Below are 18,530 nucleotides of genomic sequence, written 5' to 3'. Positions count from 1 at the left end.
GTGGAGATGGAGGATTGTAGAGTAGGTTCCCTCCCTCAATGAGTCTTTGGACCCCTTGGAGGTGTCACTTAATAACAATAATATGAATAAGGATACAAATTCAGTGTTCATAAACACACATTTCACCTTGCCAGAGTTTTACAATTTGGTCAAAGGAAACAGAATGGCTGTATTGATAGAGGAAGGAGATCTTGGTTGATACTAGTGAATGGGACTTAAGTTTGGGACAATGATTCTGGTCACTTAAAGGATTGTAACCATGTTGAAAGGGGCTGATTTGATATTTTCAGGCTGCATTTGGATTATAAAATGCTGATATAGTTTCCTGCATTTTTAGGAAATAAGAAAATACTGTAATTAGTTCTGAAGCAAATAAGTAAGTACCCTATGTGGGAAAAGATGTTTCCGAACACCCCATTCTACAACAGAAATGGAACATTTAAATAGATCACATGTGCCAGAATTCCTCTAAAACTGCGGGTGAACTCCTTACATGTCATACAGTACTATATTTGTCTACTGGTAAGACATGGCCATGCATGTTGAGCTTACTGACTTCCAGCGAGGTGTTATTATAGAGTCCTATATCAACAACTTGTTCATGCGTGTGATTGCAGAAAAATTGCAACACCCATGGTCAGCTGTTCAAGACGTTATTAGTAAATGGAAATGTGAGGGACTTACAACTGACAAGCAACATTCAGGAAGGCTACATAAATTGACGGAAAGAGACAAGAGAGTTCTGAAATGTGTCATCCGTGAGTGGCATCATTTCTCTGCACAGATCATCACAGTCACAGGAGTCAAGGGAGTGAGTGTGCACACGAAGGCCATTCATAAGGAACTGCACAACTTAAATTTCCATGGCTGAGCTGCTGTATTGCAAGCTGTTAATAACTTGTACAAATGTGAGTAAACAACTTGCTTGATACAAATGACATCGTCGATGAATCCTAGACCAGTGGAAACAAGTGGTAATGAGTGACGAATCAAGCTACACTGTTTTTAAATTCAATGGTCATTGCTGGGTGTGGCATATGCCAGGTGAATGGTATTTGCCAGCATATATCATCCCAGCTGTTAAATTTGGTGGTGGCAGTGTCATGGTCTGAGGATGTTTCACATGGTAGGGACTCAGACCATTGGTGGTTGCGAATGGAAATATGAACGCCACGAAGTACTGGGACATTGTAGACAATGCCACACTGTGTACACTTTACCAGTTTTACAGAGATGGGCCATTCTTGTTTCAGCACAATAATGTGCCATGCTGTAAAGCATGCTCCATTTCAACATGGTATGAGGATATGGATGTACAGAATTTGGAGCAGCCAGCTCAAAGCCCCGACCTCAATCCACTCCTATAGAGGCCCTTTGCGACAAACTTGAACGTTAAATTTGAGTTAGAATGACATGTCCAACTTCTGTGTCTGAACTGCCCACTGCTTTACAGGAGGAATGGAAAAATATACCTTCGACTAATTAGCAGCACCTCATTGAAAGTGTGCCAAGGAGAATGCACAATTTAATTGTAGCCAATTACATTGTGCATTTTCCTTGGCACACTTCCAACTACAATTAATTGTGCTGTCTAAACAGTATTACTGTATTCTCTAAACAGTACCAGTGAGCAGACACTATATTGCACTTAGAGTAAGATTGCATCATGATTTTGAGTGTGCGGAGAAATTATTTTCTTGGATATCTTCATGGATTCACTCGTTGTGTTAGCTCTCACTACTCATTTTTCACATAGTACTATTATATTATTATTATTATTATTATTACTATTATTCAGGCCTCCATGGAGTCAAAAAAACTCATCGTGGGAGGTCCTTCCTAAGAAACACAAAGTCTATCGAGATTCATCGAGGGGAGGTCCCCCCTAAGAAACACAAAGTCTATCATACCACTCCTTAAACTCATTGACTGTTCTCACTCTCACCACTCCATCAGGCAATGCATTCCATGATTCAACCACCCTCCAGGCAAAAAAACCACTCCGCACCCTCTTCCTCACAGTTTCCTTTCGTAACTTCCAGGGAAGGCCTCTCGTCATCGCTAATTCCCCAGTGTCAACCCTGTAACCACCTCTCAACAGTTTAAATGTCTCAATTATATCACCTATCCACCAAACTCTACAGTCCACATTCCCTCAGCTGATCCTCATAACTATCATTGTACAGTCCTGAAACTATCTTTGTTATCCACCTTTGTACCCTTTCCACAGTTAATTTATCCTTTTCAAATCCTGGGTACCAAATCTGAGAACAATAGTCCAAGTGTGGTCTGATCAGGGTCTTATACAATGGAATGATAACTGTTTTATCTCTGCAGGTCAGCGTCCTTCTCATTATTGCAGCAATCCTCTGTGTTACCTTCACCACCTTTGTAATAATATATCCCCTAAATTTCAAGTTTCTATCAATCATCAACCGCAGATATCTTGTGACCCCTACTTCCCCCAGTATAGCTCCTCCCATACAGTATGCAGTGTCCCATCAATGTTTCCCAAACCTCAAGACCTTACATTTTGCTGCATTAAATTGACACCCCCATTCATTTGCTCATCTATCTAGCTTATTCAAATCTTCTTGCAGGGCTACCACATCTGCACTATTACTAATAACCCTTCCCAGTTTCTCATCATCCGCAAACAACCGAATATCCCCAAACAACCGAATATCCACTGACAATGTCATTGATATAAAGGTTAAACAATATAGGTCCCAGAACTGAGTCCTGTGGGACCCCACGTAACCCTCTGCTTTCTTGAAACTGCCCCACCATACACAACTCTCTGATACTTATCGGAGAGCCAATCCTGAATCCAGTTGTCTCTGACATCCAGACCCATGTGCTGCAACTTAAATATCAGCTTATCATGTGGCACCCTGTCAAATGCCTTTGCTAAGTCTAAGAAAATCCCTCATCTAATGCTCTTGTAACTTTATCATGAAAGACTAGCATATTGCTAAAACAAGAGCGCCCCCTTCACAAATTCATGTTGACTCTCACAGATAACATTACCCTCATCTGCCCAATGCTGGATACAGTCCTTCACTACTTTCTCCAAGATCTTACTAACTACTGATGACACACAAACTGGCCTATAATTAGACACTTCCAGTCTGCTACCGCCCTTATGCTATGGTGCTATCTTACCTTCCTTCCATTTCATGGGCACCATTCCCACAGCCAGACTTTCATTCCAGGTCAAAGGAATTGTCAGTTCTTTAGCACATTTTCTCAAAACTCGTGATGAAATACCATCCAGTCACACAGCTTTACTGACATCCAGAATACTCTGTATTTGAAATGGACTCTCCTCCTGTACCTCTAAACCTCGAACCTGCCCAAACCCTCTAGCATTAAAACCGACTCCTCCAGGATGAAATACTCCAATAAAGTGTTCATTGAACACTTTATTGGAGTATTTCTATTTCCATTTTTATCCCACAATAGTTTTCTTCCAGTCATTTCTCCTCATACTCTCCACATATCTAAAAAAATTCCCAAGGATTTTCTTTGTATCTTACAGCCAATCTTCTCTCATATTCCAGTTTAGTCTTCCTTACCATACTAGTCACTCTTCTGGCCTGTGTCTTATACTCTTCATGCATCTTCTCTTCATCTGTCTTCTTATATCTCTTCCATAGCCTCTTTTTCGCATGCAATTCCTGTTTAATATTGTTTGTCATCCACTTTACTCCAAATTGTGTCCTCTTGTTAACTCGTGGTATACAACTTACCATTGCGGCTAACAAATATTCTTTCATAATTTCCCATGCACTAATGATATCCCGGCCTTCCAATTCCTCCCTCCATGAAACTTCCCCAAGTTGATGTCTTAGACTATTATAATCACCTGCCGCATAATTCCACATACGTTCCTGTCTGTTTGATACTCCTGCATGTCTATTCATTTTCCAAGTCAAAAAAGTATGGTCACTCTCTCCAACTGGTGGGAGAGATGTCATCTCAGTTATTATCAACTCTTCTGATGCTATAACCAAATCCAAAACTCTTGCACCTCTTGTTCCCTCTACTACATGTTGACTAAGACATTTGTCCCTCAAGAATTCTAGAAAAATTCCATTCCCTTATTGCTACATGCATCTTCCTCTCCCCAGTTTATACTACTGTAGTTAAAATCTCTTGTAACAATCATTCTTGTTGCACTTGCCAAACTCAACTGTCTAAACATTTCCTGGTCCCCACCCTCTGTGCTCCTGGGTCTGTAGCAACACCCTACTAAATATCCTTTCTTGCCCACCTCTACCTCACACCATATGCTTTCAAAATCATTAGTGCCACTGCCTTCCAAAGTCGCCACTCTTAGAGGACATAGGTCATCACTTATCATAAGCAGTACTCCACTACCACGCCTTCCCTTCCTATCCTGCCGAAAAATGCTGTACCCAGCAACTTCTATTCATGTTATTATATCGTCTTCTGTCAACCAGGTCTCAGTGATCCCAGTAAAGTTTAGCCAGGCTGATGCTATCTGCACCACCAATTCCTCTCCCTTATTCCGGATACTCCTGGCATTAGTATAAAGCATATAAATGCCGTTGTTTCTGTACCCAGCATTATCCCCCTCCAGACTACACTGGGCTCAGTGTTAGCTGATGTCATCCCCCTTGTCCCAAGTACCCATTTCCACAAGAGGCCACATCACCCTGTTACCATCCTCCCTGTGACACACTGACTTGTTCAGAACAGCAATCTCTCCAGATGCCGACGTCCTTCCTCATTCAAATGTAAGCAGTCTCTTGCATACAATTCCTCTTTGTCCTCAAATGCACTTCAAGCATCCACATATTCCAGTCCTCTATTGTCACACATTCTAGCTATTATTTCATTCAATATTACTGCTTTTCTGCTCAGCTCGTAGTGATCATACTTAGGCAATGCACACACTATCTTTCCTCTCTGTGTCTTCTTTTGTACCACCTCAAGCAAGAATCTCATATCTCTCGCTGCCCTATTTACACCACCACTCAAGCTATTTGTTCCCACCATCACAATCATCTCATCTACCCTTGCACCTCTCTTAACTGCCAAAGCCACACTTGATCGTTCTTCCTGGCAAACAATCCTCATGCATCCTATCTTGAACACCACAGATTATTGAGTCCCTATACATTATACTTCTTACCATTTCCTCTCTCCTATTGTTTCCATTTTCTCCTCTTCTAGCATTCCCCTCTCTCATTCCCTCTCTTCAAATGTTTCCATTCTCTCCTCTTCTAGCACTCCCATACCTCTCTCTCTCCTACTGTTTCCATTCTCTCCTCTTCTAGTACTCCCACACCCCTCTCTCATTCCCTCTCTTCTACTGTTTCCACATCCAATTCCATTCTCTCCTATCATTCCCCAAACCCCCTCTCTCTCTCTCTCTCTTCTACTCTGATTTGCCTTGCATTTATCTCTTCCATTCTCCTAATCTCATCTTTCATACTTCTCCCAAGACATTCCACCTCCTCTTTTAGCTCCTCTATCTCCCTCTGCAGGTCAGTCACTCTTAATTGACATTCACTCTCCCAAACAAAACCATCTCCTAAACTTTCACAGTCACTCACGCCTTCTACACTATCAACTATTATTTTCTCATTCATATTTTTTTCTTCATTCTCTCCTATCACACTCCTCATCTTCCTGTATTCATTTCCCGTTCCTGGAGCAACAAGGTCAGTTATTTAGATATCTACTGTATTTATTTCCTCCCACTCTCTGCACTTTATGCACCCTCTCCTCTCACAAGCCAGATATCCAATTTCCAAGACGTACTGCATGCCACAAACTCCTTTATTATATTGCTTATAATAGAGTTCTTAAATGGTGGAGGACTTAGCGACACGCCATTTGCGACTGCAGCTGAATCTGCCATTATTCGTTACTGCCGAGGAACTACTAGCCTAATCATTAATTATTCAAAATATTGTTGCTAATTAGTGTCAAAAATAAACGCTAAATAAGTATTAGGGAGTATAAATAAATAAGAAAAGTACAAACAATTACAAGCAAAACAAAACATTAAGTATACTAAATAAAATGAAATAAAACTAAATACAGTAATGAAAACTTAGCTTCGTCTTGTCTTCCACCGTTATGCATCCTACCCCGACTTCTCGGTAACCAAAATACACAATATCATGACGACAACTAACTTCAAAAAACAACCACTTAAGTATACTTGTATTCCAGAGAAACAATTTAGCACTCAAAATCGTAGAAAAACGGACTATTCACCGATTAAAAATCACTTTCTTCAGCACAGCTCAAATTCACTGCCACGTGCTGTGGTGACACTAGAGCCCCACTACTATATATATCTTTGAAATTATTCATTGACAAAATATTCGCAAACATCTCTCGTTACCCTCTCCACTGTAACGATGATGGCATTGAGGATTTTTTTCCCCCTTTTTTGGTATATATACATGGACCAGGTTCAAACCTTATATTTAATTCTTTTAGTTGAAGTCAGAATTATTCCATGTACATCCATTAAATAATTTAATCAATCAAAGCAAATATTTGTCATTAAACTGTAAATTAATAATACTTAATGTAATCTCACACACATTCTTTTAATTCAAACTGTGCAATAAAAAATCAGTTTTTGAAATAAAGTGAAATAAATAAGTTCATAATGAGAAACATAAATGCCTTTAAATACCATCACAGTAATCTATCAATCAACTTATGCTTCAAGCTAAGCTTTCAAGCAAATTTACAACACTGTTAGTTCTCTCAGTGGCCTAAGCAGAGCAGCTAAATAATATCAATAGGGGATTATTAATTTTTTTTCTCACAATCATCCTATCCTTTTTAATGAGAGAGAGAATTTAACAGAAGAAACAAAATAGTTCTCTCATTCAACAGTAGAGAGAATATTCATTAAACAGAAACATTGCTTACATGATGAAATGTGAAGAAATGACTTCTCTTACAAAGTATAATGGAGACACATATAGTAAAATAAATTCTTCTTTTCAAATCGCTAATGGCAGGAATTATCAACAATCACTTTGTTTCTTTGATGAGAGAAATTCCTTTAAAATTACTTTAAAAGTATCAACATATCAGTTAATGTTAAAAGCTGTACATTTCTTACTAAAACTTCCAAACTTCCATTTTATTCCTTAATTTTATGAAAAGTTTTGGTCCATATTATTCCATAACTTCAAAATTTCCATGACTTCTCTCTCTCTCTCACTCTCCCCCCATGCTGTTATTTTCTAACATTTGCTGTGCTGATCAACACAGACTGTGCAATGTCATTCAAGTTGTGTTGGTAACAGGTGGGTTCTTCACTAGTGTTTTCCAATATTGCTGGGAGCATGCAATATTGGAAATAATAATAATAACTAACATATATTATTATTGTTATTAACATCTGACCTTCATAGAGACAGAGACTCATTGTGGAAGATACACAGTATTACACGATGCTCATCCAACCGTGCCTTAAACCGATTGAATGTGTCTACATTCACAACACCCAAGCAATGCATTACACCCACCAATCACTCTTCATGCAAAGAACTTTCTCCTCTGGACACCCTCTTTATACAATGTCCAGCCATGACTACTTGTTCTACCCCCCCCACCCTCTCCCATTGTATGAAAAATCTCTTCCATGTCAGCCTGATAACAAACCCACCCCCTGAATCCATGAATAACTTATATGTCTCAATCATATCTCCTCCCACCCACCTCTTCCTCCTATTCACGAGGCTTTGCAACTTACATCCTTTCAATATGTCCTCGTACTCTGCATTCCAAAAACCACTGACTACTTTGTGAATCTTCTCTGGACCCCTTCTAACATATCCTCATCACCATAAAAACTCGATGACCAAATCTGTGCACAATAATTTATATAAGGCCTTACAGTGGCATCATAACTTTTTATTTTTGCATCAGGATCCTCCACATCATTTTCATTATCTGATGTGATTTCTTTACAACTTGTGCTGTGAAGAAACCAGATATATATATATATATCTGGTTTCTTCAGAAAGAGACCAGATATATATATAACAGAATGATCATTAACTCGGTTAACATACATAGTTTTATGAAAAACTGAATGACTAGAACCGAGATTTAAATAAAAATGTTTTAATATAAAAACACTACTAGTTTCGGCCTGTAACAGCCTTCTTCAGGTGACATTATAAAAGAAAGAAAAAACACTAAACATTGAAGGTTAAAAGACTATGAACAGCATAGACAGTCTCTATACATAATTAGCATGAAAACATTGTAGTTGTATTTGAAGCTGTTCTTTCATTTGTTGCATTGTTGAGAGAGTGCGTGCTTGCAGCCTCACGTGAATGCCAGTACATGATTACAGCTGAATGACTATCTGGGAGGTTGTAGCTCCAGTTATTATTTAGATGAACAGGATTGAAAATGATGTCTCCCATGATTTTTCGCTCTAGTTCATCACTGCAACGGAAGATGTTAGTAGATTTTTCCCAGCAGACTTTGTGACTTTGGTTTTTATCATTAGGATTAGCTGAGAAAAGGGTATGACTTGATAATGCACTTGCTCGCTGTCTCTTGTAAGTAATGTCCCTCATGTGTTCTTCCATACGCAATTTGACAGATTTGTCTGTCTGCTCAAAATAAGGAATATCACAATCACATGATATTTTATATACACCAGGGTATTTGAGTTGATGATGACAAGGTTTTGGGTGGCTAATTAAGAAACGGATCTTTGGAAGTGGAGTGAACAATGTTCTGATATTGTATTTTCTTAGAACTTTTGCTAATTTATGTGAAACAGGACTTTTGTAAGGAATAGATATATTGCCTTTGAATCTATTTGTTTCTTCTGAGTGATGTCTAGGAGGATTAAGAAGGAATTTTTCAATGATTTTCTTGGAATATCCATTAACTTCGAAAGAAGTTTTCAGATGGTTTATTTCTGTAAGAAGTTCATTTGGGTCATCAAGAAGAGAACGGGCTCTATGTCCCAATGTAGAAATTATTCCAAGCTTATGAGGAGAGAAATGATGGGACTGACTGTGCAGATATCTGTTGGTATGTGTGGGCTTTCTATATATGATATTTTGAGTTTACCAGACGAGCGAGTCAGTTTGACATCAAGAAAAGGCAAGGAATTATCTGTTTCAAGCTCGGCAGTAAACTTAATACTTTGATGTCGGCTATTGAGATGTTCGAGGGAAACCTTAAGGGATTCATGTCCATGGCTCCAAACAATGAAGACATCATCCACATAACGTTTCCAAACTTTAAGTGTTTTTTTTATTTAAAAAAAAACTATATATATATAGAGAGAGAGATAGTCATCAAGTAATTGACGACTGTATGTTAATAATAATAATAATATCTAGCACATAGCAGGTTATAGGTGCACTAGATTTGTTCATATGAAAGTGGGATGTTGAAAGTTTTTCTGCTTGGATATATTGTAAATGCCAAAGAAAAATGCCAAGAAATTATATTCTTGGTTTCATCTTTTATCTCAGCATGAGCAAACAATGTTTGCCCATGAAGTAACTTCATGACTGGCCAACTCATATATAGAGGCTAATGACTGCACATCAATTGCTTTAGTATCTTATAATGCAAAGCATATATCCTTACAGACATGTATAATGCTATGCATTATGGGAAGGGCCATACCCAGACTGGTTTCAACTACACTTTGATAAAGGATGAAACCAAGAATATAATTTCTTAGCATCTTTAATTTATAATATAACCAAGTGTAAAAACTTTTGACATCTATCTCTAATCCAAAGTATTTTAGTAATAAAGTATGACACTTTTTTGGCTACTCGTATATGAAAATATGACTTCTGCATTACTTCAACCTTGGTATCACTTAGGAGATTTGATTGTGATATAGAAGTTAATCGACCGTGAGATGCGGTGATTAATACCCTTGGAGGGTAATGGATGGCAATGCTGTAGCCAATGAAGTTCTAACTGAGGCTCGGCTATTGCTGTTACCCTCTTGCCATGATCAGAGCTTTAATAGCTCAATAACATCTTATCCCTACACTGTCCTCTACAGATAACGGGGAAGATGAAAAGCATTCTTGCTTCGTCCCTTTAAGCCAGTCCTTATAAGCACTTGGTATCACTTCTGGGTCTGGCTCCCTTGATTTTATTTTACTGGTGCTAGTGGCAGTTTTACACCTGCTAGCACTGGTTTCTTTTTTGCTGGTAGTGCAGTTAATATCTGCATTACGGGATCACTTTTGCCAATATCACAGCTGACATTTTATAGTAACTCAAATAGAGCATTTGCTGGTGGTGTAGAATTTTTTCAATATTATGAGATTATTTAATTCTCAGTCTTATGACTGAAAGTTTTTTTTCTTACAATTAGCATAGAGATTTTAGTCTTTTTCCTTAACTGAGATAATAGTACCAATTCCTCGAAGGGTGTGAACTCTAGGAATTGAAAAAGTTTTAAAAAAGATAGTTGGTGCTAACAAGATTTATTCTTTCACACTGTACAGAAGAGGGAAATATTTAATTGTAATTAAAAATGTGGACACAAGAGAGAAACTATTACAGGGTTTTACTTTTGAAGGGAGCATACTGGCTCCCAACCTAAATTAATAAATTAAATTAATGAGCAGTTCATAAAGATCTTTCAATAAAGATTGAAAGATCTTTATGAACTGCTCATTAAGTATCTCCACCACACATTCTGCAACAGCTGTTTTTATACCATTTTCTCCAATCAATGTCATCCTTCCATAATCATCCTTTCATTTGCTGGCTACACATCGAAAGAATTCCCTAGGATTCTTTTTGGCTTCATTAGCTAACTGCTGTTCATAGCTCTCTTTAGCTACTCTCACCAACCAAGTCACCCTCCTTGCCTGGTCTTTGTAGATCTCATGAAATTGGTTATTTCCACTTCTCTTATGCTGCCTCCGGAATTTTTCTCTGTATCTCTTTATTCATCCATCTCACACCAATCTTATTTAGCCTTCTCACCCTTGGAACACATTTAGACATTGCATCTACTAGATAATTTTTGAAAATCACCAAAGCTGCATTGATCTCTTTTCCAGCTAACTCCTCATTCCACGCTACACCCACAAGCTGTCTCCTGAGCTCATCATAATCACCCCCCCCCCTTGTAGTTCCACATATACCCTTTTCTCACAGGGGTCCTCGCATTGCTGGCAACCACCCAGGAAATCACCTCATGGTCACTCTCACCAATCGGTGGATGATTTGATACCTCATTTATAATTACATCCTCTGATGAGATGACCAAATCTAAGACCCTTAATCCTCATGTACCCTCTGTTACATACTGTCTGAGGTAATTATCCCTCAAAAACTCAAGAAACTCATTTTCTTTACTTCCAGTTGCTATCTCATCATTCCATTCTATATTGCCATAATTAAAATCACCCATAATAATCACCCTTTTCTTATTTGCTTGGCTAATTTGACTATACATTTTACTATCACCACCATCCACATTACCTGGTCTATAACAACATCCCACCAAGTATTTGATTCCATTCACCTCTATCTCACACCATACTGCCTCAAAACCACTGGCTCTATTTCCATCTTGCATCTCTACTTTGTATGCACATAACTCTTTCTCTATCATCAATAACACTCCCCCTCCCTTTTTACCCTTTCTATCCTCACGAAACACATCATACCCTTCCATCTCCATTCCTGTCAGGATATCATCTTCTTCCAACCATGTCTCACTTATTCCGACAATCTTTGGGTGAACAGACGCAATTAGTGCAACCATTTCATCTGCCTTGTTTCTTATACTTCTAGCATTTATATACAAACACAACAGCTCATTTCTGGATCTTCAGCTAGTTCCACTGATACCACTCATTCGATGTGATCTCTCCATGCTCGACTGGGGCCATTTCCCTTTCTGCTTCTTCTTTTCATAACACTTTTCAATTCCAACTGTTTCCTCTTGATCCCTGGTCATCCCATTCCTTTGCTGCCTACACATGCTCTCACCTCCTCTGGAGCATCTGCCTTTCTCATGCTGTGTACCCCCTGTTCACCCTGAGCCTCCCCATTTCCCTGCTCCTCTTGCACACCCATTCTCTCATTTTCTATACCCATATCACTCACTTTCCCATTCATATCCACCTCTTCAATCTCTCCTGTCTTACTCTCCTGCTCATCCACATCACTCCCCTCTCGATATGATTAATTCTCTCTATTCACTTTTCTACCTTCCAGCAGCAGTCTCTCCAAGCGACTCGCACCATAACCACTCAAATACAGTCCATCGCTCCTATATAGCTCGCTTCGTCCTTCAAACTCATTCCACACATTAACAAACTGTACTCCCATCTTCTCACACATTTCAGCCAGCATATCATTCATAATCCTTGTTCTCTACCTCATTTCATCACAGTCATACCTTGGCAACACACTGACCACCCTTCCTATCACACTATTCTCTTTTATCCTTCCAAGCAGCCTCCTGATATCCATTCTGACGCCCTTTTTGTCCTCTTTCAAATCATTTGTACCAATTAATACTATTAATTCTTTTGCTCGCTCCTGCCTCATATCCAATGCCTCAATTACTCTACTAATTTTACCACCTGGAAAACATACCTTTAATAATGGAAAATTATTAAAGGTGTGCAAGAGGATAGAATGCACACTTTTAATAATGGAGTCTCCATAATCTTTCGTTAACTCTTTCTTGCTATCATGATTTATTTTAATAGTTTTGACCTGAATTCTTTTAATTTCATTCCGCATCCATTTCATTTCATTTCTTGCCTCATCCAATCCAATTCAACTTCCGAATCTCACGACACATTCTCTCTATCATTCAATCTTTCTAACTTTCTAACTCTCGACCCCTTCTTCTCACTTTCACTCTCATTCATCCTTCTTTGTTTCCGTACTTTCGGTCCATTATACAGGGTGTTCGGGATAAATTTGACAGTTTCGTAAGGAAAAAGAAAATCTTCTTTGTATCTATTAAATTTAATGAATTGACAAAAAAACATTACAGGCAGAGTTAATTACAATACTATCAACAAGATTTACTCAAAATAACCACCATTAGCATCGATCACAGCTTCAATTCTGCTTCGGAACCTCGAACAAGCTGATGCTACAGTCTCCCTGGGAAGGGCCGCAAAAACTGTTTTAATTTTATCCATTAACTGGGCTTTTGTATTACTGGAAGTGCGATTGGTGTCTTTTTCAACTGCGCCCCATACAAAATAATCCATGGGGTTAAGGTCTGGGGAGTTTGGAGGCCAAACATTTGGACTGGTGAAGTCGTAGAAATTTTCAGACAACCATTTTTGACTTTTCCCAGAGGTGTGGCAAGGGGCCGAATCCTGCTGCCATACATACGGCCTACCATTGGCTACCCTTGTTATCCAGGGCTTGACTACAGTTAGCAACTCCATGAACAAAGCCCGAATTCCAATGCCAGGGTTCTTCAACACCTGTTCCTGCAGATTTGCGAGGAATTCTGCTGTACGAACGCAATCAGATCGTCTGCTAGGGATCTTTCTTCTTGCTACATCCTCGTAGTCACCATTGCAAGTCTCTAGTTCATGCCTGATTGTTTTTACTGTATTCAGGGAGCATTGGGCAGCAGTCGTAATATCCTTATTTTGATGGCGGGCACGAATCATCATGATACAAGTTATTCTCTTCCATGATTCAGGTGGGTTCCAGCTATCCATCCTTTCTGACATCTTGTATATGAATGAAGAAGGGTCCAAACTTTTAAATGAAGAGAAGTGTGTGTTAATACATGTAAACTTACGGAAAAATATAATTAATTATAAATATGTCAAATTTATCCCGAACACCCTGTACATCCAACTTTTGCTATCATTCTTCTCACTTTCACTCTCATTCATCTTTCTTTGTTTCTATACTTTCAGTCTAACATGCGTCCAACTTTCTCTATCATTCTTCTTACTTTCACTCTCATTCATCTTTCTTTGTTTCAGTACTTTCAGCCCAACATGCATCCAACTTTCACCATCATTCATTCTTTTTTGCTATCATTCTTTCTTTTGATTTTATTCGCTTTTGATTTCTGCATCATGCCATTTCTAATTTTATTCGTTCTCTCAATTTCATTTCCTTCCGTCACTCTCGCCTCACTTTTGTCCCTTTTAACATCCATTATGGTTTTCAAATTGCTGTTTTTCTTTTTTACTGATTTAAAAAAGTTAATTTTTTTTACTGATTTAATAAATTTTATAAATTTAATAAAGTTAATAAATTTTACTGATATAAAGATATAAAAACTTTAACATATAGATATTCACTTGTTTCTTATTGGAGCTTTGGAAGATTTAACAGGGCTGGAGTAGGAGTTCTTATTCTTGCTCCCTCGCTTGGGTCATTCTGTAATATCCAGGATGCAGAAGGGAGAATCTTAACAATAAACTGAAAATATTGTGGATGTGTAATAAGGTTTATGCTCCATCTAATGGAACATTTAGACAAAAATTCTACCAGGAATTGGAGCCATATTTATAAAGTGCCTGCTACATCATAGCAGCTGGAGATTGGAACTGTATTGAAAACCCCACGTTAGTCAAAATAGGAGGATATCCCAAGAGTGGAAAGGTGCAATATGCCCAGTTAAAAACTAGTTGACATATGAAGAATTCGCATTGGTACCCATCTTGATCGAATTTATATCTCTTTTTCCCTAATAAATAGGATAATTCAGATAAAACATCATGACATCAACATGTCAGATCATAATCCATTTCTACAGCATATTGCAAGTTCCACTGCATGGAACAACTAGATACCAGTTCTAGATCATGGAGACCTCCACAAAAGAAAAAAGGCTGAAAAACTTGTATAAAGAGAGAGAAGTGGGTTCGGAACAAACGAACACAATGGTATAGAATGTTGCAACATCATTAGAAACATTAACATACAGATAGAACTGGAAAAGAACGAAATAAGTAGTAGAAAGAAATTCTAAAATAACAATACAACAGTACTCAGCAGATTGCCCTTCAGCTGCATTCTTCAATAGACAATTCACTAAATTCTGCAGAGAAAGGACTATCACTCAAATCTACACTAATGGTGAAGACATGTATGCCATTCAAGACATCCTTAACCCCTTTCAAAAACACTACAACAATCTGTTTGAAGATAATAATACTGTTGGAAATTAAAATTCTTGGAGCATTAATAGCTTCCCTGTGAATCCAAGATGGGCTTGAGAGACATATTACAGCATCTGAAGTTACCACAGCCTATAAAGAATGCCAGACAAGAAAATCTCTAGGACCTGATGGTCTAGGGATAGAACTTTACCATGAGGCCTGGGATTTTATTTTCCCATTCTAGTTATACTATTTAATTCTTTTCTCTTGTCAGTACATATACCAAGTGAATTTGAAGCAAGCCATACTGTCCTCATTCCAAAACTAATAGAGATCACACCTTGATCAGCAGCTAGAGACATATTTCTCTATCTAATACTGACTAATTACAAGATATTTTTCTGCATTATCAATAACAGGCTAAAAGTGGAAATGAAATACTTAATTAAAAGAACACAGGTGTATGGCATTCCAGGCCAAGCAGTAGAATTAATCTGTTTCTGCTATGTGAAACAGTTACTATGAAAAAGCAACCAGTGGCAGTGCTATCAGTAGACCTTACTCGAGTATTTGATAATGTCCGGCATCTCGTTCTATTCCACATCCTCCAGCAAATTGTTGTAGGTAAAAAGCTGCTATCTGTTATCAGAGGAACCTATGCCAATTCAACTACCTGCCATCTAGTTAATGTGTTCTAGTAAAATTTCTAAAAGCAAGTCAAACAAGGCCCTCTTCGTCCATTGCTCTTTGCACTGGTTCTTGAACTTTCTTACACGAAGTCAACAATACACATGCTGTACAAGAAATAACGGTTCCTTCAACTATAAAGGAAAATAAGGTATTAGCATATGCTGATGATGTAGTGTGTACTTTGAATTTGGCAGGAATTTGATCATCATCAAATTCCTGCCATGTACCCTCAAGCGGTGTACAGGATATGATGGTACTACATGAAAAAAATTACATCATTACTAATTTCTATCTACAATTTTCCTCCAAATCAGTCTGTTACTTGTACAGTATGTATATTGTTGACTTCCTGTAAGAAAGTTCCAACATTATCAGATCTTATATTTCTATCATCTAAGGCACTTTGTACCATATCAATCCACCTATATCTTGGTCTTCCTCTGGGTCGTTTTGCTGCCAACCTGGCAGAGAATACTTGTTTTGCTGATCTTTCTTCACCCATTCTGTTTAAGTGACCATACCACCTGAGATTAGCTCTGCTAACGCATTCCTGGATGTTGACAATGTCAAGTTCTTTCCTAATATCCTCGTTTTTAATATTATATTGCATTTGATGCCATCTGTTCATGCCTATATTCTTTCTCAGGACTCTCATATCTGCGGTTTCTAGTCTTTGGTCAAGTGTTTTACTTCTGACCCAGCTCTCAGATCCATAAGTTAAAACTGGTTTAAACACTGTCTTGTATACAGCTAATTTAGTGTTCCAACTAATTTCTCTCTTATTCCATATGAATTTATTCAATTGACTTCCCACCACGCCAGCTTTATTGATTCTGTTATCTATTTCCATATTTAATTTACCATCTTCACTAAAAATCATGCCTAAATAGCTGAAATGTTTTACTCGTTCTATATGCTTTCCATTCACAGTGCAGTTGATATATTCAGTGCTTCTGCCTATTTTCATTGTCTTTGTCTTGTTATTGCTGACGTTCATACCAAATCTATTACAACAGTTATTGAAATTAGTCAGGGAATCTTGCAGACTTATAGTGGATTTATTTAGAAGTATAACATCATCCACATAAAGCAAAGAGCTGAGATTAACATCTCCAATTCTGACATCAGGTTTAATACCACTTTCCTTCATAATGTGATCCATATAGATAATGAATAACAGAGGGGATAATGTACATCCTTGTCTCACACCAGATTTAACATTAAACCATCTTCTTGTACTTTCTTCAATTCTAACTGCTGACTTACAACTCAAATAAAGACTAAGTATTGCTTGATATAATGCCCCATTGACACCATATAACTGTAGCATATTGAATATCTTCTCTCTTGGCAGCTTGTCATATGCCTTTTCCAAATCGACAAAACTTAAATACAGATCTTTGTTATATTCTTATGCTTTCTCGACTATTTGTCGTAAAGTGAAGATCTGATCCTGACAACCTCTATTTGGCCTGAATCCAGCTTGTTCTTTACCCAGCTTTTCTTCCACAATTCTTCTCAACCGTTTCTCGAGTATACTTGCATAGATCTTGCAAGGAACACTCAGTAGGGAAATACCTCTGCAATTCTCACATTCAATTTTATTTCCCTTTTTATATATGGGTACTATGAGAGCTCTACTCCAATCATTGGGAATTTGTCCCTCTGTTCAGGCTTTCTGAACTATGCAGTGCAGCCACTGTAAGACTTTTATACCACCGTACTTCAGCATTTCTGGTCGAATATCATCTACTCCTCCTGCTTTTCCACATTTCAAGTAGAAAAAGCCTTTGATGGCTTTTTCTACTTCAAGTATGGATATGTATTCCTGACTGCATGCCTGGTCAGTGTTTTTTACCACTGTGCTGTCATCACTGCTTGTTTCATTTAGCAGTTTTTCAACGTAATTACTCCATACTTCAAGGATATCTTTTTCTCCCGTTTTCATGTCACCTTTATCATCTCTAACTCATTTTACAGCACTCTTTCCTCCATTCCTAAGCTTCTTCAACAACCTCTAACATATTTTGCCGCCTTCTTGATATTTATTTTCTATATTCTTGCCAAAGTCTTCCCATGACTTTTGTTTAGCTAGTTTTATACAGTGTTTAGTATTCTTGCATTTGTCTCTGTATTCTTTAAGAGCACAAGCTGACTTATTTGATAGGAACTTTTGATATGCGTTCTTCTTTTCTTTCACTGCCTCTTTAACTTCCTGTGTCCACCATGGAGTTCTAGTTTTTCTTTTCTTGCAGACAACTTCACCACATGCTTCTCTAGCTGAATCAATAAGGGCTTTCTTCAAGGCTTGCCACTGAATCTCCAAGGTTTGATTCCTGTTCTTACACTCTTTCATTTTTTCATCAGTAATCTTTGTGTATTTTAGTCTACAGTTCACATCTGAGAGCTGCTCAACTTTTATTCGCTTTAAAACTTTCTTACATGCTATTCTTTTCAATATGAAATTCAATTTTATCCTGCTCAAGACTAAATAGTGATCACTTCCAATTTCAAATCCTCTGTACACTCTGGTGTCCTGCACCAGGGAGAAAACATCACTATCAACAATAACATAGTCAATGAGACTTTTCTTATTCCTAGCCTCTTCTCTCCATGTGAATTTGTGCACATTTTTATGTCGGAACATGGTGTTAGTAATAGCCAGTCCATGTCCTGAGCAGAAATCCAACAGATATTTGCCATTATTATTAGCTT

The 18,530-nt window shown here is 37.9% G+C and overlaps 1 protein-coding gene across 1 annotated transcript in view; it reads left to right on the top strand.

Moving 5' to 3' along the window:
• LOC150101361 (phospholipid-transporting ATPase ABCA3-like) overlaps positions 1-18,530 on the top strand; it is a 646,575-nt gene that overhangs the window by 345,225 nt on the left and 282,820 nt on the right. The gene's annotated exons all lie outside the window — the stretch shown is intronic.

Source organism: Typopeltis vanoorti, chromosome 11, assembly GCF_054136105.1.
Source record: "Typopeltis vanoorti isolate ZY-2024b chromosome 11, IOZ_Tvanoo_1.0, whole genome shotgun sequence".
NCBI classification, from domain to species: Eukaryota; Metazoa; Arthropoda; class Arachnida; order Uropygi; family Thelyphonidae; genus Typopeltis; species Typopeltis vanoorti.
Note: the sequence above shows the minus strand (reverse complement) of the source record. Positions and strands in the feature narration are given on the sequence as shown.